A 24,756-nucleotide genomic window follows, 5' to 3' on the forward strand; every position below is an offset into this window, starting at 1 on the left:
TCATGATGAAAATGTAACATTCATATATTTTAGATTCATTGCACACTAACTGAAATATTTCAGGTCTTTTATTGTCTTAATACGGATGATTTTGGCATACAGCTCATGAAAACCCAAAATTCCTATCTCACAAAATTAGCATATTTCATCCGACCAATAAAAGAAAAGTGTTTTTAATACAAAAAACGTCAACCTTCAAATAATCATGTACAGTTATGCACTCAATACTTGGTCGGGAATCCTTTGGCAGAAATGACTGCTTCAATGCGGCGTGGCATGGAGGCAATCAGCCTGTGGCACTGCTGAGGTCTTATGGAGGCCCAGGATGCTTCGATAGCGGCCTTTAGCTCATCCAGAGTGTTGGGTCTTGAGTCTCTCAACGTTCTCTTCACAATATCCCACAGATTCTCTATGGGGTTCAGGTCAGGAGAGTTGGCAGGCCAATTGAGCACAGTGATACCATGGTCAGTAAACCATTTACCAGTGGTTTTGGCACTGTGAGCAGGTGCCAGGTCATGCTGAAAAATGAAATCTTCATCTCCATAAAGCTTTTCAGCAGATGGAAGCATGAAGTGCTCCAAAATCTCCTGATAGCTAGCTGCATTGACCCTGCCCTTGATAAAACACAGTGGACCAACACCAGCAGCTGACACGGCACCCCAGACCATCACTGACTGTGGGTACTTGACACTGGACTTCTGGCATTTTGGCATTTCCTTCTCCCCAGTCTTCCTCCAGACTCTGGCACCTTGATTTCCAAATGACATGCAGAATTTGCTTTCATCTGAAAAAAGTACTTTGGACCACTGAGCAACAGTCCAGTGCTGCTTCTCTGTAGCCCAGGTCTGGGGAATGCGGCACCTGTAGCCCATTTCCTGCACACGCCTGTGCACGGTGGCTCTGGATGTTTCTACTCCAGACTCAGTCCCCTGCTTCCGCAGGTCCCCTAAGGTCTGGAATCGGCCCTTCTCCAAAATCTTCCTCAGGGTCCGGTCACCTCTTCTCGTTGTGCAGCGTTTTCTGCCACACTTTTTCCTTCCCACAGACTTCCCACTGAGGTGCCTTGATACAGCACTCTGGGAACAGCCTATTCGTTCAGAAATTTCTTTCTGTGTCTTACCCTCTTGCTTGAGGGTGTCAATAGTGGCCTTCTGGACAGCAGTCAGGTCGGCAGTCTTACCCATGATTGGGGTTTTGAGTTATGAACCAGGCTGGGAGTTTTAAAGGCCCCAGGAATCTTTTGCAGGTGTTTAGAGTTAACTCGTTGATTCAGATGATTAGGTTCATAGCTCGTTTAGAGACCCTTTTAATGATATGCTAATTTTGTGAGATAGGAATGTTGGGTTTTCAGGAGCTGTATGCCAAAATCATCTGTATTAAGACAATAAAAGACCTGAAATATTTCAGTTAGTGTGCAATGAATCTAAAATGAATGTTAAATTTACATCATAACATTATGGAAAATAATGAACTTTATCACAATATGCTAATATTTTGAGAAGGACCTTTATATATATATATATATATATATATATAGATAAATATAAATATTTATAGCAAATTTAATTAGTTATAAACCCATTTTGACATATTTATTTTAGTTTTTGTTAAGATGTTTTTGTTTGTATAGTTTGCTGTAAAATATAACTATTAGAAATGTTCATTCTCTCCATCAGGTGTGATGTTAGCAAGTATCTTGTTTTTGATGTAGATAATTTCTTTCTCCTCTTATTAGTTTTGTCCTAATTTTGTCCCAATTAGTTAAGGAGGCATATTTAAGATGTCTGATACAGAAAAATCTGTAAATGTGAAGATGTTGATGTCTTAAACTCTTTGTGTGTTTTTCTCTATGAATGTTTTACTGTTTTGGTTAATAAAAAAGGTTTGTAGCGCTGTAGCTAACTGGTTTCCAGCTTCAGATCAGTGAGTTAACTGGTTCCCAGTCAGATAAATGAACACAGATTCTTCTCCTGGGCTTCTTCAATGTTTTATCAGTAATTGTGAATTAGAAGCAGCTCCACAGAGACTCAGAGAGGAGCTACCGATGCTAACAGACTCCAGCAGCAGGTTGAGACACCTTGGAGGAGGTTTTTAGCTCTGAAGCTGATCTTCACTTCTGCTTCCTGTTTTAAACACAAACTCTGATCATCAGCAGCTGCAGATCTACAAGCTGATGTTGAACAGCAGCATCTGTCTTTCAGTTCAAAGTCGCTCATATTTTTATCATCAATCAAATTCATTATTAAACTAATGGAAAGGATTGTAGTGTGTAATTACAGTCTGCGACCACAGGAGGGCGGTATCAAGACCGAGTTTAGGGTCAAAATGATTAAAATCTTAATTTTTGTTTATTGCAGTTGAGAAATATTTGCAACACTTTACCAACGATTTTTATAAATTTGATTTTTCTGCCCTGCTTAATGCCCTGATTGCAGCATTTCTTTATCACTATATAATAATAATGTTTGTAGTTTTTTCAGGTCTTAATTATCAGAATTAACAATGTTTAATCTTTCTGTGATGATTTTTACTGAAGTAAATTTAAATGGATTTTTTTAAATTTAGTTTTTATCCAAATTAGTTTAAATTATTATTATGTCTATGCACCTGTTGTACTGCTTACCATGTGGTCTCTATGATTATTAATGAATGTCCATCTCTAATAAAATACATGAATAAAATATGTAGATTGTTATTTGCAGGGTTATATCAATATAGATGTAATCAGAAAGTATTTAGTGAAAAATAAGTTTTTTTTATTTTATCATTTAACTTTTTATTGACATTTTCCAAAACTGCTTCCATGCAGAACACTTTTCCATCCTTGGTCGCTGTCTTTAGTTTTAAATAATATCCATTTCATCCACTTTTCTTCCATTTGTGTTTGTTGTAATCTTAGGCGATGTGTCCATTTTTCCATTGTATAGATTTCTTCTATTATTTCTCTCCATTGTTCGTGACAAGGAGGATCCACCTTTCCTCATTTCCTCGTAACATCTTTCTTGTCTGCTATTAACATTATCTTGATCAAATACCTGTCCTTTACTCTTAACTTTTCTTTAATATTGTTCAAATTACAGAGATATAGTAACATGCTACTCATAGGGATATCATATCCCAATATCTTCATTACCGTTCCAGGTACATTTATCCAAAATTATACATTTTAGGACAATTCCAACATATATGTGAATGGTCTGCATCCATTGTTCCACGATTCCTCCAACACGTCGTGTCTGTGTCCTTATATCTGTTCTTGACTTTAGGTGTAATAAAAAATCCTATCAGATTTTTCCAGGCAAACTTCCTCCATATCCGTGAACTGGTGGTTGTCTGATGTTTCCTCCACATATCCTCCCAATCTTGATCTGTAATTGTCACGTTAAGCTCTGATTCCCTTTTTTCTTTTATGTATTTAGTTGAATGTTTTTTACTGAAGATGACTGATGATTTGATGATTGATGATTTTTACTGAAGTAAATTTAAAAGGATTTTTTTATTTAGTTTTCATCGAAAGTAGTAGAAATTACTATTATGTCTATCTCTATATCTGTCTCTATGATTATTAATGAATCTCCATCTCTAATAACATACATGTATAAAATATGTAGATTGTTATTTATCTAACAAGGGCAGCGCCAGTGAGTGGGCAGCAAAGCCTCGGTGACCCGTCCCCCCCTTGTCTTGTATCATGATGTATGTTTGGATGGGTTGTACTGGACTTCTAATTTCCTCTCAGGGATCAATAAAGTATCTTTGAATTGAATTGAATTTCTCAGTGGCTGTTTTGTTCCTCTGAGAAAGATTTAGTTTTGTGTTGATCTCAGTATTTCCCAGTTTTATGTTTCATTTAGTTGTGATTCTTGAAGTATGATTGTCAAAAAGAAAACTTTATTTAAATCATGTTGAACTAATTTAACTTTAACTGTCCTTTTATTTGGTTTTGTCTCTAAACTTTAAACCAACTCTTTATTTTCCTCTCCAGGCTGCAGAGTCTGCTGATATAAACATGCATCATGCATTCATGTTTTTCCTGATAAACTGTGTAAAATAATGTGCACTACATGTGGCATCCCTGCTACTTCACACTTTGAGCTTGTTAAATGTTTGAAGCTAAATATTTCTAGGATAAAAGACATCATCTGGCAGATTAGCTCAGATTGCTTCAAAACTCTTCCATGATGAAGAGCATTAGTGAAAATGAAGACTGGTCATAGTTGGAAAGTGTTTTAGCTGTGATCAAATAGCTCCGTCTGTTAGAGGATCTCCTGTAGTCTGTAGGGTCGGTTCTCTGAAGGTTCCTGAGGACCAACAAGCTGACAAGGAAATGGATCCATAAAAAGTTTGAGACACAAGAGTGTCGACCTGTTGTTGGAGATGATGATCTCAGAGTGGAAAGTTTGAACCATGTTTCATGTATCATGTGTGACCTGGTAGATCAAGGTGTTGGTTAGTATGAACTGCATGGGCTTCATCTAAAACCAACTGTGTCAGGGTTTAAACGCAGCAAACTGGAGGAAGGACAGACAGGGTATGAAACACAGAAAACATCTGATTCATGGAGACACTGATCAAGAATGATCATATCTGTGCAGCGTCCCAACTCAGTTACCTTCTGCTACAACTAATCTGTCCACTAGAGGGAGCACAGATACTTCCACAGGTTCTGCTTCAAACTTAAAGATGAAATAACTGCATTCAGTGTTATTTGACTACTTTGTTAAATCTTTGAATAAAGAAATGTCTGTTTTTATTTCCTTGTTTTCCTTCAAATAGTTTTAAGAAGCAACGTCCAGCTTTCTGACTCAATAACTCATTTTATTAAGAATTGGAGGATAAAGAAACCAAACACTGACAAACACATTTAACACGACTAAAACAAGATGAAATGCTGAAGGAAAGAACTCAGTGTGTCATGTTCATTTTTCATGATGTGTTTTTAATCAAATATTTAGACTGAAAATAAAACAAGTCAAATAAAACAACAGCAACAAATTTCCACCCACTGCTCTAAAAGTGAGAGCTGTAAAAAACGACAGCATGAATAAAAGCAAATAAAAACAGAAGGTTACAGTAAACACATAAAATGATTCCTTGGCTGCTGATATAGAAATGACCTGTTACTGGATACAAATTCACATTTACCTTCAGAAAGTTCAACCATGTTTTCCAGCTGGAGCCAAACACTGTTGAGCTGGATGTCACCTGTGCTGAAAGCCAGCAGATAACCAAACCCCAGCATGATTTCAATGTGTGAGAACATAATAGAAGGGGAGGAAGGGAGGGAATAAAGCTCAGACAGCATGGGATCAAAGTCTGTGGTGACATTAACTTAAGTCCAACTGTGTAAATAAAATGATAAAAGTCCAGAAAAAGACAGTAAACCTGAATGAGCCAACAGCTCAGTGTGATAGACTAAAGTACTGAGAACATCTAGTGTCCTAGTTCAAGTCCTCAACTGTACAAAGAGCTTCTATTAATAGATCTTTACCATAAATGATGTTGAGATAGTTTAACAGCTTTAGACATTTTTCTATGACTTTATCAATGGAATTGAACTTGACATTAGTTAGTAAAGTTGAAAGAAAATTCACATTAGTTGATAAACCAGCTGCTGTCAGCTCCATCCATCATATTGAGCCAATAGGTCAGAGGTCATGACTGAAAGGCTTTACAATATTACAGTAAAGTGTCTGGTTGGATAGCTTAAGGTGTTTGATCAGAGATCAGCAACATGGAGGTCATGAGATCAAGACTGAGAAGATCCATGTTTTTAAAAACCAAAACTGAATAATTTGAGAGAACTTTGAAGAACATTTCAAAGAGTTGAACCAGTGTGAGTCAATAGCTCAACATGATGGACCGTAGGGTGGAGATTCAAGAAAGTCTGGGTTCAACTTCTCATCAGGAACCATTTAGGATCTGATTTGTTGTGAAGAACCTCAGAGTCTGTATTTTGAGAAGTTCAGGGATGAAAGTGAAAAGTTGAAAAGCACCAAGAGAAGAGAGATGAGAGAGGAGCAGACCTGATGGTGTGGAGGAACTGTCTGTGACCAGAAGATGCCAGTGGTGGAGTTCCTGGGTTCAAGTCCTGCCTGAGCTACAACCTGGAGAGAAGATCTAGTCCTGCATAATGGTTTGCTCAGAGTGTAGAGAGAACTGTTAGGAGTTGACAAGGTCCTATGTTCAAAGCACATCTAGATGTTGGAGAAGCAGGACATAAAAGGAAAGAACCTTTAAACTGCATGTAAGAACCACTACATAGTTTAGCATATATTACACACAGTTTACTAACATACATACTTTCGTAAACTAAACTATGGCCCAGATTGTGTTGTTAACAACATTACTACCTTTTGACCGACTGACCAACCAATGTGTCTACTAACTGGAATGCAGGAACAAAGAATGAGAAAACATTTATGATGATCAATAGGGGGTAATAACTAGCAGCAAAATACTTGCATTGTAAAACTGTGTGATAGAAGTAGGACATATGGGGCAACACAGGGAAGGAACGCACACTTGCATTTTCACAACATATACTAAAAACATCTAGATATAATTGCTGTGTTAAGTTGTTTTAGAGAGAATGATTTACAACGTAATGGGTTAAGCACAAACAGCATGTATGTATGTTTGTGTTCTTTTCTATATCTTTCAGGGATTAGAGAGTATATAACAGCTAAGCTTTATTAGGATGATCCAGGCCTAGTTGTGGTGGAGATTTGAACCAGACGCTGCACCACTGGTGACTTACGGTCGCGAACAGTCCCCACCACAAGACCCTTCACACATTATTATTTATGTATAGATTCAGCTGGGGCAGGATGTGGTCACCCTATGTCCAGTCATAATCTTTCAGGTCAGCTGCCCTGAAGGTTAAAGTCCTCTAAAATGGTGGGGATGTTGATACATCCCCTCCCTAACCTGTCGTCCTGGCTCCCCCTTGCCGTAGCATCATAGGTGTACCTACATAATCTGCCATGACACTAATTGTTGGGCTTTTGGTTTTTCTTTTGCTGAAAGTTGGAACACTGAGTTTGAATTTGTTTATGAAGGACTGGAGGTGGCAGGGTTTGAACCCAGGATCATCGGGTCCACAGCACAGCGCCTCAAATGACATGACCAACCAACCAGCTGAGAAACAAAGAGATCTCTAAACCATTCCCAGTGATTAATGTTAAATCTAGTTTATTAGACCAAAATAAACTGAAATGCTGCTTAACAAAGCAGAAAAATAACATATCTTAGAATGGATCAAAGAGGAAACTGAGAAAGGTGTGGCCCAGCTTCCTCAGGTGTGGTTGCTGTTATTGTATGTGCAAAATGTCTTGGTGGACACACAAATGCCCTCACCAAAACTGGTTTATGATGTCATTGTGTCAATGAGTTTGTTGAGGTCAGTGGCTGCAGCTTAAAAAAACACTCCAATCGATGCATTCAAAGCAGGCCGGTACCTTCTGCTTTAATTCCTCTGTCCACTTCTTTATAGTCCTTACCGCAGGCTTACAAGTTCTTTATTTCTGTTGGTTTGTGTGAGCTGAAGCAGATGGTGTTCAGAGTCCTGAAGCTGTTCAGGGCACAGGGCAGTAGGTATCCTTTCAAACTGTGTATCAGTGGTCAAGAGTGTTAGCATCTCTGGTTGAGCTCTCTGTATTTAGGAAGTTCATAAGTGAGATTTGTGCTGTAAAATATTGGAGAACAATGATGGGGGAGTCTTGGTGTTGGTTCTTCCACATCTGTAATTAGGTCAGTCAGGTCAGTCAAGTAGCGGATATTCGCCAGGTAGATACACGAAAATAATGAACTTTATCACAATATGCTAATATTTTGAGAAGGACCTGTAAGTGGCAAGGCAAGAAACTAATATTGATTGCCCTTGAACTTTGACCCCTCAGGAGGCACTGCATGAAAGACTGACATCATTCTGTAATGGATTTTACTACGTAGGTTCAGAAACACTTCAGAAAACCACAGTCAGCTAACACAGTTTGTCTCTACAAGTGCAGGTTAAAACTCTACCATGAAAAGTCAAAGCCAGATATCAACAACACCCAGAAGTGATGTCAGCGTCTCTGGACCTGAGCTCATCCGAGGTGGACTGACGGAAAAGTGTCCTGTGGTCTGATGAGTCCATATTTCAAATAAAGTACAAGTACTAAACTGGCCTGCCTGCAGTCCAGACCTGTCTCCCACTGAAAAGTTGTGGAGTTTTATGAAGCGCAAAATACGACGACAGAAACCTCCAGATTACTGAGTAACTGAAGTTGTACATCAAGCAAGAGTGGGACATAATTCCAGCTACGAAGCTTCAACTATTAGTGTCCTCAGTTCCTTCACCTATTGAGGGTTGTTAAAAAGAAAAGTTATGTAACACAGAGGTAAACATGTCCCTGTCTCAGCTTCTTTGGGACGTGTTGCAAGCAACGGATTCAACATGAATGAAACTTTGCAGTAAAAAAAACAATACAGTTTATCAGTTTTAAGATTAAATATCTTGTCTTTGTAGTGGATTCAATTGGATACAGGCTAAACAGGATTTGCAAATCATTCTATTCTATTTTTATTTGCATTTTATACATCGTCACAACTTTTTAGGAATTGGGCTTGTAAATGCTGAAAGGCTCCATGTTTGAACTCCAAGAGAAACACGACTACTGGACCAAAAGCACAAGAAAACTCAGCTTCAGTTTACTCACAATTATATAAATGAGACAAAGAGGCTTTAGGATTCTGTTGTTTGGACTTGTACTTTGGATTTGGCTGCTGAGAAAACGGTCAGAACAGAAACAAAGATAAAACTAAATGACTGCAGGTTTTTCTCTTTGTTATAACATAATTCAAACAAGAGCAGAAAGTCCAACTTTCCTAAAAGGAAGTTTTATTTATATTTAGTTATTTTGATAAAGTTCTAGTTGGGATTCATGTGAAAAGTGGGTCTGCTCCTTTTCAGTTTTCAGACAGAGAACCTGGCTAGAGATGATGAGGAGCAGTGAAAGGAGAACAGGAGGAGGTGACACCTTTCACTGACAGCTTCACTTCATTCCTTCATCTAAACATTGATTTTCACATTGACACATCTCTGTTTGTTTCAGCTCTATATGGTCACAGTGTTGCTGCCTCTAAGCGCTGCATCTCCATACATGTCTGTTGATGGAGAACATTAAAGCTACGTTTCAGTGAGAAGACCCCAGCCTACTCCACCCATTGCTACATGCTCCTGCATGAATATGATGCAGACTCATTACTACAGCACTTGAGCAACACTGAAAGAGACAGTTCCTCTTTTCTGTGGGAGAATAAAATGCCAACAGTCTGCATTTAATACAGGAGAAACAATATTAATATCAATCCAAGAATAAAGCATATCTTTCTATCTCAAGCATTCAAACATTAAAGGAACATGTTCATAGTCAAAGATGGTCCAGTACTGTCTGCACCACTGGTTCAAAATGATACAAACCATCAGAAACACAAATAAACAGTTTGTTCCTGCAGCTTTCAACACACTGAATGTTTTATATTGAACTGGAGTTCAGGGTTGGTAGCGACCTCTGACCTTCAGAGTCCAACTTCAGGAACCATTTTATTGGATTTTTATAACTGAAATGTAAATTCTAAATAATAAACAAGAATGAACACATAAATGATGTACCTTAGAAAGCCCTATAATTGCTTGAGTATGTTCTAACCCTGACCCAATAACACCTCATTCCAGAACCTCTGATCTGCTCTCTGTTCTTCCATCATGGATATGACTCATTGTTTTAGATGATGTGGTTGATGAACTGGACTGAACCCAGTTCTCTGTGAGACCATCTGGACTGGACTGGCAGACTAGCTGTGGTTTAATCCAGGCTGAGACACTTCCTGTTCCTGCATCACTTCCTCCTGAACATCATCAGACCTGCTGATGCAGCATCTGATTGGTTCAGACTTTGTGACGGTGTGACAACCTCACAGTCAGATGCTGTTCTGCTCTTTCAGTCATTTTAATGGTTTCCAGCTGGAACTGGGTTTTACTGAGCCTGGGTCAGACTGATGCTGACAGAACAATGTTTGCTCAGTAGTTGGGTCGACCTCAGTTTGCTTTTAAAGCTAACAAACTGTGAGGGAACGACTCTAGAGAGACAGAGCAGAAATGTCTAATCCTGATTTATTGGAGCCGTATTTTTACAGGATTTATATTATTATCTCTGACTGGAACCCAAAGAAAAAGATTTTTTCTGGATTGGCTGAAGGTTCACCACTGTTCCATGTTTTCTCCATTTGTGGATAATGACTCTCACTGTGGTTCGCTGGAGTCCCAAAGCTTTAGAAATAACTTTATGATCCGATTCAGACTGATAGATCTCTCTTAATTTCTAAGTTGTTCCTGAATTTATTTGGATCTCAGCATGATATCTAGCTTTTGAGGATCTTTTGGTCTACTTCTATTTCTCAGGCAGGTCATATTTAAGTCATTTCTTAATTGAGAACAGGTGTGGCAGTAATCAGATCTGGGTGTGGCTAGAGAAAGTGAATTCAGCTGAGATAAATTACAGTTATGTTTTAACGGTGGTGGGAGGGCCTTGTAGGTTTGGACTTTATTTCTTCCTTAATAATATAAACCTTCTTTTTAAACCTGCATTTTGTGTTTACTTGCCTTGTCTTCAACTAATATTTAAATTTTGTTGGATGATCTAAAACACATTTTACACCACTGTAAATGTAGTTCACCTCATTTAGTTTTTATCTTCCTCCTAAAAGATCGGAACCAGTTTGTCTTGTTTGATCTTCACCTTTCTAAGACAGTAACAGACATATCTCTGACAGACTGTCTATGACCAGATATCTGTGATCTTTAAGGTGTAGAACCTCCTGAGAACAAACAGATTTCTGGCAGAAAACTTCTTCCATCTCCATCTAAGATGTGATGCAGCAGAGGAAGTCCTGAACTCTGTCTGCCTCCAGATCTTCTGAAAGTTGTGATCTTTCTGTCAGAAATCAGGATCACTGACGTGTTTTAAAACTGCCTCCAACAATGTAGAAATGATGCTCCTGCAGCTCTTGGATCTCTCTGTTCTCCATCCTCAGCTGATGTTCTACCTTCTGCTGCCTTGCCAGGAATTAAGCTGTGTTGGATGAAAAACTCTAAGCCTGATTTTTGATCTCCACTGAATTAATGGCTGGTGTGAAATAAATCTGTGACAGAGCTTGAAGCAGAACATGGAGTTTCAGTGCAGAGCTGTAGAACTTATAAGATGATCATGGACCTATCAGGCTGACAAGAAGAACAACCAGCTTCTCTATAACTCAGATATTCCTGTTTAACCTGCTGAATGATGTTATTCAGAAATGAAGATCCATGAAGGTCTGGATCTCATCTCACCCAAACTAATTTAGGAACCAAACTTCTGATGCTGTTTACAAGCTGATCCAACGTTTTATTCTCAGCAGAATCTGACAGAGATCAGACACCAACCTTTGAAGCAGTGCAGAGATTATGGATCACTCCAGAACCAGAACCTCGAGTTTGTGTCCTCCAGACAGCAAATAAGTCCTCCAGTTTGTCCAATCAGAGACAGCAGACTGTCCTCTGTCTGATCCAGGACAGAATGACAGAATGTGGACAAAAACAACAGGTGTGTCATATTTAGGCTCCTCCCACTAGGATGGCTCCGCCCTGATCAGCTCTGACATGGTTTCATTATTAATAACCTGAGAAAGATGAACCTTCCCCAGAAACTCTCTGAGCCTTCAGACTGAAGCTTCTCTGGGTTTAATGACCCTGACAGCTGAACAGAGAGCTGCACTCTGAACCCTGGTGAGATGTCTCCATCTAGTGGACAAACACAGCAACTGCATCCAGACAACAGGTTTCAATAACAGGAGTTTAGCTTGGATAAAGATAATCTAATTTATTTATGAGCTCATTTAAATACAACAAGTGTCGTCAATGGATGAAAGAAGAGGAATGAAATAGAAGCATAAATTTAAAAAAAGAATAATAAACTCTCAGAGATGGTTTAAGTTTTACTGTTTAATAAATAAATCAAACATGTACAGTAAAAAAAAAAGAAGGGAGAGTGATTATCCACGAGTTACTAATGAAACACAGAGGACATAAAGAGAGAGAGAGGGAGGTCAAAAGACTGTTGGGTTCAACTCTCCATCTTGTCTGTCTGGAAGTCTCACTCCTCTCCCCGTATGCCCGCCCACATCATCTGGTAAAAACTAAACATGTTGAACTGATCACTTAATCCAAGGGTTTACATATGAAACAAAGAATAATTATATTCTGTTTAAATCAGCTTTGTATCTATGCTATTTATGAATTCTTATTTAACCAAACATATAACTATGTATCTGATATAAATAAAAAGTAAATCAGTAAACAGTTCCAGTTGTACATTTATAGTCTTTATAACATTTAGTTTATGCTCCTGCACCTTGGTTTATCAATGCTCTGTTTCATAGAGCTCAGGTAAACCTCCTTGGTAACTCACAATGATTCTGTTAGTGAGAAGTTTTCCCTTGTCCTCATACTTAGGTTTCCTGGCTTCATTCTTTATTTTTCATACAACGCTGAACTTTTCTGTTAAATGAAATCATTATGATGAACACCTTGACCCTCACAGACAGATCTGACTTCCTTTGCATCAAGAATAAAGGTGTTTGTCTTCTAGCAAATGTTGTCAGTGTTGTAGATGCTCTTCTGTTTCATCACTGCTTCAGTCCTTTTTTATCTACCTGCTGTCTTTTAAACTTCTAATATCGTTTAAGTTCGTCTCACCTGAGTTCAGGCGTCCAGGATTTATTCATGGACTGGAAGACAATGACCTGCAGAGGTAGCAAACAGACAAGCAGGAAAAATGCAGATTCTTCATCATTCTCTGCTGAAAGAAAAACAAAGAAACATTTGTTTGTTGGGAAGCAGGTCAGAGTTGATGGAAGATGGATGGAGATAAATCAGGACAATCCTGGAAGAAAACCTCTTTAAAGCTGCAGAAGACTGGAGACTGGGATGGAGGTTCACCTTCCAGCAGAACAACAACCCTGAACATAGAGCCAGAACTACCAGGGGATGGTTTACATCAATGCATGTTTATGTGTTAGAATGGCCTAGTCAAAGTCCACACTTTGACAATAAACTTTAGGGAAGCTGAATGTGAATTCATGCCACACTTTATATCATCATCATCATCAACTTTATTTATAAATTGCTTTAACAGCAGCCACAGCTGAAACAAAGTGCTGAGCATCAAATAAAATAACAAAGGTAAGCAAACAACAATTTAAATAACTTAAAAACTCAATACAAACATAGTAAAAACCAAACAATAAAACAAATAAAATTAATACCTATAAAATCTGAGTGAAAAGTCCCAGTTGTGTTGAAGGTCAATGAGTAAAAATACGTTTTTAAACGAGTTTTAAAAATGGACCATAAAGGTTCCAGTTGAATGAAGGTAAAGCATTCCAGAACCTAAGGGCCCCAATAGAGAAGGTTCTATCCCCTCTAAGCTTCTGCTCAGAACCAGGAATGACCAGTGGTGAAGAAATATTATTAAGGGAGTATTTTGGAAAAGAACCAAATCTTTCTGGCGAAATGGGGCTTAATGGTGTTTACTTAGTTATCAAATCTAGTAAATGATGTTTAGGGAACTATTATTTACTGGATTGAAGAGTAACATTTCTGTTAAATACTCTTTAGTAGCAAGCACGTGTTCTTACCGGTTAGCAGTTGAGCTAACAAAAGAAGCTGATAGCTTAGCACCAGAATCAACACACACCTTTAAAAATACCAGGGTTAATAAAAGGGTTAAAATGCATAAGCGTGGACGTCGCGTTATGAGCAATGTTCTGTTTAAAATCACCCTTTAAATAAAGTTTGTCTTAACTTTAAAAACCACAAAGAACACAACCTGAGCACATGTGCTGCAGATAGCCTGCTAGCACCAAGATAGCTGAGTTCAACACAAACAAAACCAAACTTCATAAAATGAAAAACGTTTAGATCATTTCAATCTAAATATCTCTCTATCACTCTGACCAAAACACTTAACCTCATAAACTGTGGTGAGGAATGTTGTCCAAGCAACGAAGTTTGAAGAAGGTATCCACAGTGAACAATGGTTAGCTACAGCTGACCTCCTTAGCTTTGGGGGGTTGAAAGTGCTCTGTGAACAAAAGGGTTAGCTCTCTGCTAACCTCCAGCTGTGGATGAAAAACGGCTCGTTGTGTCCGCCAACCACACTGCACGTTACCATAACCACGGTGATGGGGTCTCTGCTGTCTTCCTTCCAGACTGGGAGACCACTCCGCTTGGCTTCATAGAGACCGCTTCTCTGTAGGGAACTTTTCTGGGACAGTTTGCTTCTGTAGGCCTCAGAGAGAAAGTAAGCAACTCTTACACCTTAATTTCTCTGTTCATGAATGAAAATACCGGATACACAGACAGTATTTTATTCGTACTTATCTTTGCATATGATCGATGATCGTATGACATCCTTGGATCCAGTTGAAGAGTTTATGTCTGTTTGCCAGCAAAGAGACAGCGCACTTTGTCCCCCTTCAATCCCGATGAAAACCGGCTTGGAAAAGGTCGGCTTGTTGGAGAGGGGGTGCTCTTATTCAGACAGTGGCATCATGGGAAGTCCACTGTTACACCCCTTTCCTCAGTTGCTGGAAGTCAGTTAAATGCAATTTATTTTGAAAGTTCCAGAAAAGTCCGTACCAGAGTTTAATGTTGAAATCCATGGCTGGGTCCCAACATAGATATGGCTAGTGACTGAGCTTTTACAGTAACTAATTATATGTGCTCTCTTTCAGTCTCTAACCTTGAAAACAGGCTCAGAGTTTATCTGTCCTTTCTTTCTAGGTGAAACGACTAAAGGAGCTACATCCATTAACATTTACTTTTCCTTCCCATAGAAAGTACTCCTGGATCAGTGTTTCTTTATTCTCTTTGTGTCTCTGTTCTGTTCTCTCAAACCCCCAGTCGGTCGTGGCAGATGGTCGCTCACACTGAGCCTGGTTCTGCTGGAGGTTTCTTCCTGCTAAAAGGGAGTTTTTCCTCTCCACTGTTGCTACATGCATGCTCAGTCTGAGGGATCACTGCAAAGTCAACGCCAGTGACTGTCCACTGTGTCTACATGCTCATCCGGGAGGAGAGAATGCTGCAAGTCATTGATTGGATGCAATCTGCTGGGTTTCCTTAGACAGAAAAACTTTTTATCCACTTTGAATAAATAACTGAATCTGACTGAACTGTTCAATGGTTAGGATTAATTGGAATGTATGTACCTGACTTTGTGAAGTGCCTTGAGACAACATGTGTTGTGAATTGGCACTATATAAATAAACTTAATTGAATTGAATAGATATGAGCAAATTGTTTTTCATTATGTGTTAACCCCCTTCCACAGGAAACAATGTGATAGATGGTAGTTTTTCAATATGGTCATAGGCTAAAGGAATGCTGCTTTAAAGAAGGCCACAAATTTATTTTTGTTAAAGAGGCTTAATGTTTTTCTAATCATAATTGAGATGTTTTTATGAATGTGATTCTTTTGATTATGCCACAATGTGGCCTATTTTGCTGCTCATAATATTAGGGGTTAACCGACTAGCAGGCTGTAACTGGGTTGATTAGAATGCAGCAGCAAACTTAGATTAAGGATGGACACAAGCTACTACACCATTGCATAATCAGAGACATCGGTAGTCAGGGCCACAGGAGCCATAAGGGACGAGTGGGTGAACAGCGCAGCATTAGCCAGGGCTTTTTTGGAATCATCGAATGCCTGTAGCCTGTCGGGGTTCCACTCTATTTGCTGGTCACCTTTTTTACCTTTAAGTGCTTCGTACATGGATGCATAAGGTGAGCAGCCCATGGAATGAAACGGTTATAAAAGTACACCATCCCCCAAAACTCCTGCTGGGGCTTCACAGAGGGGTGACGAAGAAAAACCGAAATCTTTTCAACCTTGGCTGGCTGGGGAACCACCCCCTGAGGTGACACCTTGTGTCCTAGGAACTCAACAGCAGGCAGACCGAACGCCATGCTCACTGAGCTGCACAAACAGCTCCTGGAGATGCACCACGTGTTCCTCGGAAGAAGGACTAGCCACCAGGATATCATCCAAATAGACAAACAAAAATAGCATGCCCTGCAGTACCGAGTCCATGATTCACTGGAACGTCTGTGCAGCACTTTTATGGTCGAACGGCATCCGTAAAAACTCAAAAAAAAAACAAAAGGAGCGATTTTTACTTCTGTTAACGGCTGCTCATTACCTATTTTACAACTGTCAATTGGTATATGGGTTAGGTTGATTTTAGTGGCTCGGCACGCGCCCCAAGGGCATTTCTTTAACGATGTTGGGACCACAGCCATGGGTTTCAACACTAAAACTCCGGTACATACTTTCCTGGAACTTTTCAAAATAAAGTGCATTAACCTTCTTCCAGCACAGTCAGGAAAGGGGGTAACTGCGGACTTCCTGTGGCACCATTACCCAAATAAAAGCCCCCACCTTTCCACAAGTCTTCCTCTTCCACGCGGCCTTCCAGAGGTACCGGATAGGAGAGGAAAGCGCGCTGATGCCTTTTGCTGGCAAAAAGACATAAATTCAACTGGATCCAAAGCCATACGACCATCGATCATATGCAAAGTTAAGTAGAATGAAATACTGTCTGTGTATCCGGTATTTTCATTCATGAACGGGGAACTTAAGGTGTAAGAGTTGCTTACAATTTCACTTCGAGGCCCCACAGAAGCAAAACTGTTCGAGAGAAAGAGAGGCCCCGGCCAGGACGCAGTCTCTCAGCCTGAAGGAAGACGGTAGAGACCGCAGCGGACAACGTTCGTTCTTCATCCACAGCTGGAGGTTAGCGGGAAGCTAACCTTTTGTTCACAGAACGAACGCACCTTATGATCGGGAGGAACTGAGGAAATTAGCGGTAATGAACAGCTGGGCAGCGGACAGGCCGAGCCGCCAGCTTTCCGGAGCTAACGCTATTGTTCACAGAGCGAACGAAGAGGTTAGCTGAAAGCCAACCGCTTGTTTGACTGTGGACGTTTCGTCGAACTTCATCGCCCTTGGACAACATATCCTCTCTACGGTCAGAGGTTAGGTTTGGGCAGATTAACAGATAGGTTTAGGATGAAATGACCTAAACGTTTTCATGTTATGAAGTTTGTTTTGTGGAACCTGGCTATCTTTAGCGCTAGCAGGCTAGCTACGGCACACGCCAGTTCCGTGTTCTTTGTATGTTTTAAAGTTAAGATAAACTTTATTTAAAGGGTGGTTTCAACCAGAACATTGCTCATAACTCGCCGTCCGCGCTTATGCATTTTAACCCTGGTATTTTAAAGGTATGTGTTGATTCTGGTGCTAAGCTATCTTCTAGCTTAGCACTTTAGCTAGTTTCTTTGTTAGCCCAACGACCAGCCGGTAAGAACACGTGTGCTAGCATTAAGGCTAGTCAACAGAAAGGTTGTTGGTTTTCAAGCTAGTGAATAATAGTCCCTGAACATCATTTGCTAGAGTTGATAACTAAGTAAACACCATTAAGCCCCATTTCTCCAGAAAGATTTGGCTCTTTTCCAAAATACTCAATAATATTTCTTCAAGTATTATTTCAATAAATAAAGGCAGTTAATTAACATTATTTTATTAAAATAATATTTTACCTGATCTTGCATTGTGAATGATTGTCTAAACGTTTGCTGATTATTGTCTAAATTGGTTCCAAGACTAACTTAACTTCACTTCCAGATTCTTCAAGATAATCCTTGGTTCTCAAACATAAACATTGCATGGTAATGTTGCATCACTCTTTTTGGTCATGATTTCTAATCATCTTTAAACAACTTGTTTATATTGTACATAGCCCATTAGTCTTCATTATTCTTTAATTCTGCTTGGTAGTTTAGTTGGATTGTTTTAGCATAGTAAAGAGTTTGTTGATTGAACTATGTTTGACTTTGAGTTGACTTATTTTTGTTAAATTCTTGTATTTTAAGAAATTGTGTGAATTCATTCCATATGTGTGCAGAGTTTATGCTGTTCAATAATGTCAGAGCTCGTCTCACACCTTTCTATTCTGTCCTAATACCATCGCCTTAATGGGGCTGGTATTCACAGGACAATCCTTAACAGACCGGAATATTATTTGGTAAAATATTAAAATTAACTAATATTCTCAGATTCATATTTACAACAAGAAGTTTGGCTTAAGGCAACCTATAAAAACCTCCTAAAATCATTTGGAACCAGACAACAAGACTTTTTACCACCAACGAAAAACCCAAAAATAAGGTGACTCAAATAATTCACCACAATAAATTATTGTTCACAATAAATCTAGAATTTTACATGCTTTGTTTAATTTTGCAGGTGTCAGTAACAGATTAACAATCAGCAAAATTGAATGATACAAATAAATCAATCAACTTAACCTATCTTTCCCTAATGCTGAAACTGGTAAGGCTGAAGAGGCTTTGGAGACGGAGGCTCACCATGGATCCGACTGGAGTGATTTCTTCAATAGGCCACAAGTGATTGTTTTCTTGGATGAGAGGCAAATCTTCAGTTTTCTTCCTCTAAGTGGACAGGCGCTGATGCTCGGGGTTTCGATGGCAAAGTTGAAAAAAAAAAATTTCTCAATTTAAAAAACTGAAACTTTGTTGGCATATGTTTCAAAAGTCGGTAGCTTCCAGAGCCTGAATAGTTGAAGGAAACCTTTGAGGTGTAATTGCGGTTGGTTCAGGATTTCCAGAAGCCTGAAACTTAGAGCAATCAGTTGTTCACTGACCAAGTTCACTTCAGTTGTCCTCTCTATAATGCAGAATTGTCAGCGGGGCTGCGTCTCCGGTCTTCTGATTCATCTGTAGCTTCTTTCTTCGTCCGATCTTGTTCGCTGGTCTTCTGCGAGGAAACAACCCCGTTTCTTTCTTTGGCACAGTTTTTATAGTGCAGATAGCCTCACTGCTCATCCCCTGTTGCCGGGCAAGCTATCCCATCATTGAGTTGCATGGTCGCCGTGACTTTTTGGTGCTGTCTCTTGGCCTCTGTAGACAGAGTCATAAACAGCCCCCAGCTGGCTCCCTGTGTTATGACTTTTGCCTGTTTTTTGACCTTCATGACTCCCACTCCCATCCTGGTCCGATGACTTTTGCCTGTTTTTCGAACTTCAGACTGATGAAAAACAGCATAAAACTGGCTTCTCGTTTCTCGCTCCCATGCTTGTTATGACTTGAGCTTGCTCGTTGACCTTCCATCCATGCCCAGTTCCCGTGAGCTGGCTCTGCCCCTCCCATCCTAATGTTATGTCTCTGCCGCCTCTGGCTCCCAAGCCATGGTGCCCTCCTTATCTGCTCAGCCTCAAGCTTTCTAACACAGTATTTCTCTGCTTCTTGCTCTCATACCAGTTACGGCTAAAAAAAAAAACCCATCACTTCACTTTTATGTATACATCACAATTGATTAACATTACCACTCTTCATTACATTTAATAATTGTAGAAACATAGAAAATCATCATACATGTTGCTTTGATTATACTTGTAGTTTTCTACTTCTGAAAAAGATAAGACAGTTAAGACTTCTGAAAAAGATAAGACAGTCACAGTTAATGTGTGACTTTAAAACTGTATTATAATCTTAACTGAGAAAAAGCGTGTTCATGCTCGAAAACCCTCCAACGTGGCAGAATTACAACAATTCTGCAAAGATTAGTGGACCAAAATTCCTCCACAGGGCTGTAAAAGACTCATTGCATGTTATAGCAAACGCTTTATTGCAGTTGTTGCTGTTGAGGGTTAGCCCAACCAGTTATTAGGTTTAAGTGGCAAACACTTTTTCACCACCACTATCTGGTGAATATCCACTCCTAGGCAAACTAAATAAGCGAGCTGCTGCTGCTTTTCAGCACAAGCAACTGGGACTTACACGAATCTGCCACTATTGGCTAGCTAAACTGATAACAGACGTGGAAAAACATTGCTTCCTGGGACCTACACAATATGGTGTAAAGAGGGTCTTAAATTATGCTTAACAATCATAACCAGCAAAGGGTTTATCTTTTATTTCATCAAAAAAGTGTCTCTCCAGTTTGGATTCTTGTGTGTATGTTTAAAGATGACTTGAAGGCAAAGAAGTTGCCACAAGTATCTGAACCAAATGTTTTTTCTCTCCTGTGTGGATTTGTCATGTGTTTGTTTAAATATGATTTTGAAGCAGAACTTTTTCCACATGTGTCACAAGCAAAGGTTTGTCTCCTGTGTGGATTCGCATGTGTCTATCTAAATTTGACTTCCAGGAAAATCTCTTTCCACATGCATCACAGGCAAAGGGTTTGTCTTCTGTGTGGATTCTCATGTGTTTGTCTAAATATGACTTCAAAGCAAATCTTTTTCCACATGCATCACAACTAAAAGGTTTGTCTCCTGTGTGAATTCTCATGTGTTTGTCTAAATATGACTTCCAGGCAAATCTTTTTCCACATGCATCACAACTAAAAGGTTTGTCTCCTGTGTGAATTCTCATGTGTTTGTTTAAATATGACTTCCGCACAAAGTCTTTTCCGCATGCCTCACAACCAAAGGGTTTGTCTCCAGTGTGGATTCTCATGTGTGTGTTTAATTGTGACTTGAAGACATATCTTTTTCCACATGCATCACAACCAAAAGGTTTATCTCCTGTGTGAATTTGCATGTGTGTGTTTAATTGTGACTTGTAGCAAAACCTTTTTCCACATACATCACAACCAAAGGTTTTGTCTCCTTTGTGAATTCTCATGTGGCTTTTTAAAACTGACTTGTAGCAAAATCTTTTTCCACATACATCACATCCAAAGGGTTTGTCTCCTTTGTGAATTCTCATGTGGCTTTTTAAAACTGACTTGTAGCAAAATCTTTTTCCACATACATCACAACCAAAGGGTTTGTCTCCTGTGTGAATTCTCATGTGTTTATCTAAAGTTGACTTCTGCACAAATCTTTTTCCACATGCATCACAACCAAAGGGTATGTCTCCTTTGTGAATTCTCATGTGGCTTTTTAAAACTGACTTGTAGCAAAATCTTTTCCCACATATATCACAACTAAAAGGTTTATCTCCTGTGTGAATTCTCATGTGTGTGTTTAATTTTGATTTGACTGCAAATCGTTTTCCACATGCATCACAGCCAAAAGGTTCATCTCCTGTGTGGATTCTCAAGTGTATGTTTAAATTTGACTTGTAGACAAATCTTTTTCCACATGCATCACAACTAAAGGGTTTCTCCCCCATATGGATTTTTGTGTGTTGCTTTAAATTATATTTCCTGGTAAAACCTTGACCACACTCACCACAATTAAACGTTTTACTACCTTTCTGGACATTTGTCAGTGAATCTATAATTTTCTTTTCTCTGAAACATATCTCATTACTGGAACAATCTGAAGACATTAATCTTGGATGACATGTCATGTGACTCTGAAGAGAGCGTCTGTTAGCAAATTTTCCTCCACACTCAGAGCAGCTCAAAGATTTGTTGACAGTGTTTCTGCCTGATCCTGGAGTCCTGCTCTCCTTCCAGTCCTCCTCACTGTCTTCAGTTTCAGAGACTGACAAATGTTTAAGCTCAGATTCATGATGCTTCACATCCTCTTCATCATCTTCACCGTCATTAGTCAGTGAATAGTTGGAAGAGCCTCCATGAGTATTTAGATCTGGGTTTATGATGGTTTCTGCTGTTCCACAGTCCTCTTCTTTAATTTCTGCTTTTATCTGGTCAGTTGAGCTGCTGCTTGGAAGATCTCTGTCTTCTGTCTGGTGTTGATGAAGCTGAGAGAACAGAGGTTTCTCTTCATCCTCTTCACTCTTCATATGAACAACAGTTACTGGAAACCTGGTATCATCAGTCTCCTCCTTCACATTCAGTTGCTCTCCATCCTGGCTGGCCCAGATTCTTTCACTTTCCTCCTTTATTTCCTCCTTTATGTGGAAGAGCTCCAGCTCCTGCTGGTCCATATCAGGACTCTGTTCTTCAGGAGCCTCTTCTTTAACATCTGCAGACATCATTGAAAGACATTACATGCATTATGAACAACTTTACCTTGACAATGTTACAAAGATAATAGATTAGAACAATCTGATATACACTCACCGGCCACTTTATTAGGTACACCTGTCCAACTGCTCGTTAACACAAATTTCCAATCAGCCAATCACATGGCAGCAACTCAATGCATTTAGGCATGTAGACATGGTCAAGACAATCTGTTGCAGTTCAAACCGAGCATCAGAATGGGAAAGAAATGTGATTTAAGTTACTTTGAACGTGGCATGGTGTTTGGTGCCAGATGGGCTGGTCTGAGTATTTCAGAAACTGCTGATCTACTGGGATTTTCATGCACAACCATCTCTAGGGTTTACAGAGAATGGTCCAAAAAAGAGAAAATATCCAGTGAGAGGCAGTTCTATGGGCGCAAATGCCTCGTTGATGCCAGAGGTCAGAGGAGAATGGCCAGACTGGCTCGAGCTAATAGAAAGGCAACAGTAACTCAAATGACCACTCGTTACAGCCAAGGCATGCAGAAGAGCATCTTTGAACGCACAACACGTCGAACCTTGAGGCAAATAGGCTACAGCAGCAAAAGACCACACCAGGTGCCACTCCTGGCAGCTAAGAACAGGAAACTGAGGCTATCATTCGCACAGGCTCACAAAAATTGGACAATAGAAGATTGGAAAAAATTTGCCTGGTCTGATGAGTCTTGATTTCTGTTGCGACATTCGGATGGTAGGGTCAGAATTTGGCTTCAATAACCTGAACGCCTGGATCCATCCTGCCTTGTATCAACGGTTCAGGCTGGTGGTGGTGGTGTGGAGGATATTTTCTTGGCACATTTGGGGCCCCTTAGTACCAATTGAGCATCGTCTCAATGCCACAGCCAACCTGAGTATTGTTGCTGACCATGTCCATCCCTTTATGACCACAGTGTACCCATCTTCTGATGGTTACTTCCAGCAGGATAACGCGCCATGTCATGAAGTACGAATCATCTCAGACTGGTTTCTTGAACATGACAATGAGTTCACTGTACTCAAATGGCCTCCACAGTCACCAGATCTCAATCCAATAGAGCACCTTTGGGATGTGATGGAATGGGAGATAACAACTGAAAATATGTCTTATAGTCTAGGTTCTTCAAAGTAGCCACCTTTTGCTTTGATTACTGCTCCGCACACTCTTGGCATTCTGTTGATGAGCTTCAAGAGGTAGTCACCTGAAATGGTTTTCACTTCACAGGTGTGCCCTGTCAGGTTTAATAAGTGGGATTCCAAGCCTTATAAATGGGTTTGGAATCATCAGTTGTGTTGTGCAGGAGGTGGATAAAGTACACAGCTGATAGTCCTACTGAATAAACTGTTAGAATTTGAATTATGGCAAGAAAAAAGCAGCTAAATAAAGAAAAACGAGTGGCCATCATTACTTTAAGAAATGAAGGTTAGTCAGTCCTAACAATAGGGAAAACTTTGAAAGTGTCCAAGTGCAGTCGCAAAAACCATTAAGCGCTACAAAGAAACTGGCTCACATGAGGACTGCCCCAGGAAAGGGGCATTCATCACAGCTAAAGGGTTTGTCTCCTGTGTGGACTCTCATGTGTGTCTAACTTCAACTTACAGCGGCCTGTCTTGTGTACCTTTAAAGGCTTTTGTGAGCTTCTGAAGGCAGGCTCAGAAGCTTCACTTTAGGAAGTTAAAACACTCCTTTTGTTTTCTTTTTGTCAAAAACCTGAAACTGAGGAAGCTTAGATAGCTTTTATTCAAAAACCAACTACACCTAGCTTAATGTAGTAATGTTATGGTGTAGTTTGTCTGTCTTGTTGATTGAGGTGGGTGCAGATGAGAGTTAAAACCTGGTAGATAAGCAGATAAGCTGACCGACGATCAGCCCCCAAGCACTAACTGCTATTTAAAAAAAAATATATATGAACATATAATTAGCAATAAACATCTTCCTCAAAGATTAAAACTGAAATAACACCGTAATACACCATGGATGGACGCATCTGATTTCTACCGTCAGCGATCGTCGGCTCACTTCACCGCAGTTAGATGATCCTCTGTCGTTTCAAACTCTAATATTTCTGAGCTGGGCTCCAGAAGCTCCTGCTGATGTTTCACTATCCTAACAACGAGTTCTAATTCAGAGGAATAATCCACCAGCAGACTGAAAACGGCTCCTAAACTTTAACTACCATCCACACAGTTGGCATGAAGAAGGAAACATCCAAACCTAATCTGGGCTGGAAAACATCATCCATCATCTGGTGTCTCTTCCTCTGCTGCGTCCTGCCGCTGTTTGAGCTCCTGCTTCCCTCCAGTTTCTTTGACCAGATGTTCCTCAAGCTGCTGGACTTCTTTCCAGAGTTCATCAACTGCTGCTGCTGCAGCTCTCTTACAGCTTTATCAACACTCCCGCTTCTGGGCTGCTGACGAACAGGGAACAAAGGATGAAGAACCCGGAAAAGATCCACGTGTTTGGGAAGAGGGGGCGGGGCCAGCGGAACCGGAAATCATGACTAAATGTATTATTGTTTTCCACACCTCAAGGAGAATAAAGTAGTGTCTGTACTTCCACTTAGAAAACGCAATCTTCCCTCCAGACCCGCCATTGTTGCAGCTTACATCTGCTAGTTTACCTGAGCAGGGCTGCTGGGGGCGTTTCTGTGTAAACTGAACTCTGCCTCTGATTGGCTTACTTTGAAATCCTC

General features: G+C 39.8%; 3 protein-coding genes across 6 annotated transcripts in view; 1 reads left to right on the forward strand and 2 right to left on the reverse strand.

Moving 5' to 3' along the window:
* The window catches only part of LOC124861401 (NACHT, LRR and PYD domains-containing protein 4C-like), a 609,184-nt gene extending 597,596 nt beyond the window's left edge, over positions 1-11,588 (reverse strand). For both annotated transcript variants that reach the window (XM_047355128.1, XM_047355127.1), the window contains exon 1: positions 11,468-11,588. The gene's annotated coding sequence lies outside the window, so the exon portion shown is untranslated. The remainder of the gene's footprint in view (positions 1-11,467) is intronic.
* The window catches only part of LOC124861391 (NACHT, LRR and PYD domains-containing protein 3-like), a 923,911-nt gene that overhangs the window by 205,591 nt on the left and 693,564 nt on the right, over positions 1-24,756 (forward strand). The window lies entirely within an intron of this gene.
* Positions 1-24,756, reverse strand: part of LOC124861145 (gastrula zinc finger protein XlCGF57.1-like) — a 45,310-nt gene that overhangs the window by 13,786 nt on the left and 6,768 nt on the right. The gene's annotated exons all lie outside the window — the stretch shown is intronic.

This window comes from Girardinichthys multiradiatus, chromosome 24, assembly GCF_021462225.1.
Source record: "Girardinichthys multiradiatus isolate DD_20200921_A chromosome 24, DD_fGirMul_XY1, whole genome shotgun sequence".
NCBI lineage: Eukaryota > Metazoa > Chordata > Actinopteri > Cyprinodontiformes > Goodeidae > Girardinichthys > Girardinichthys multiradiatus.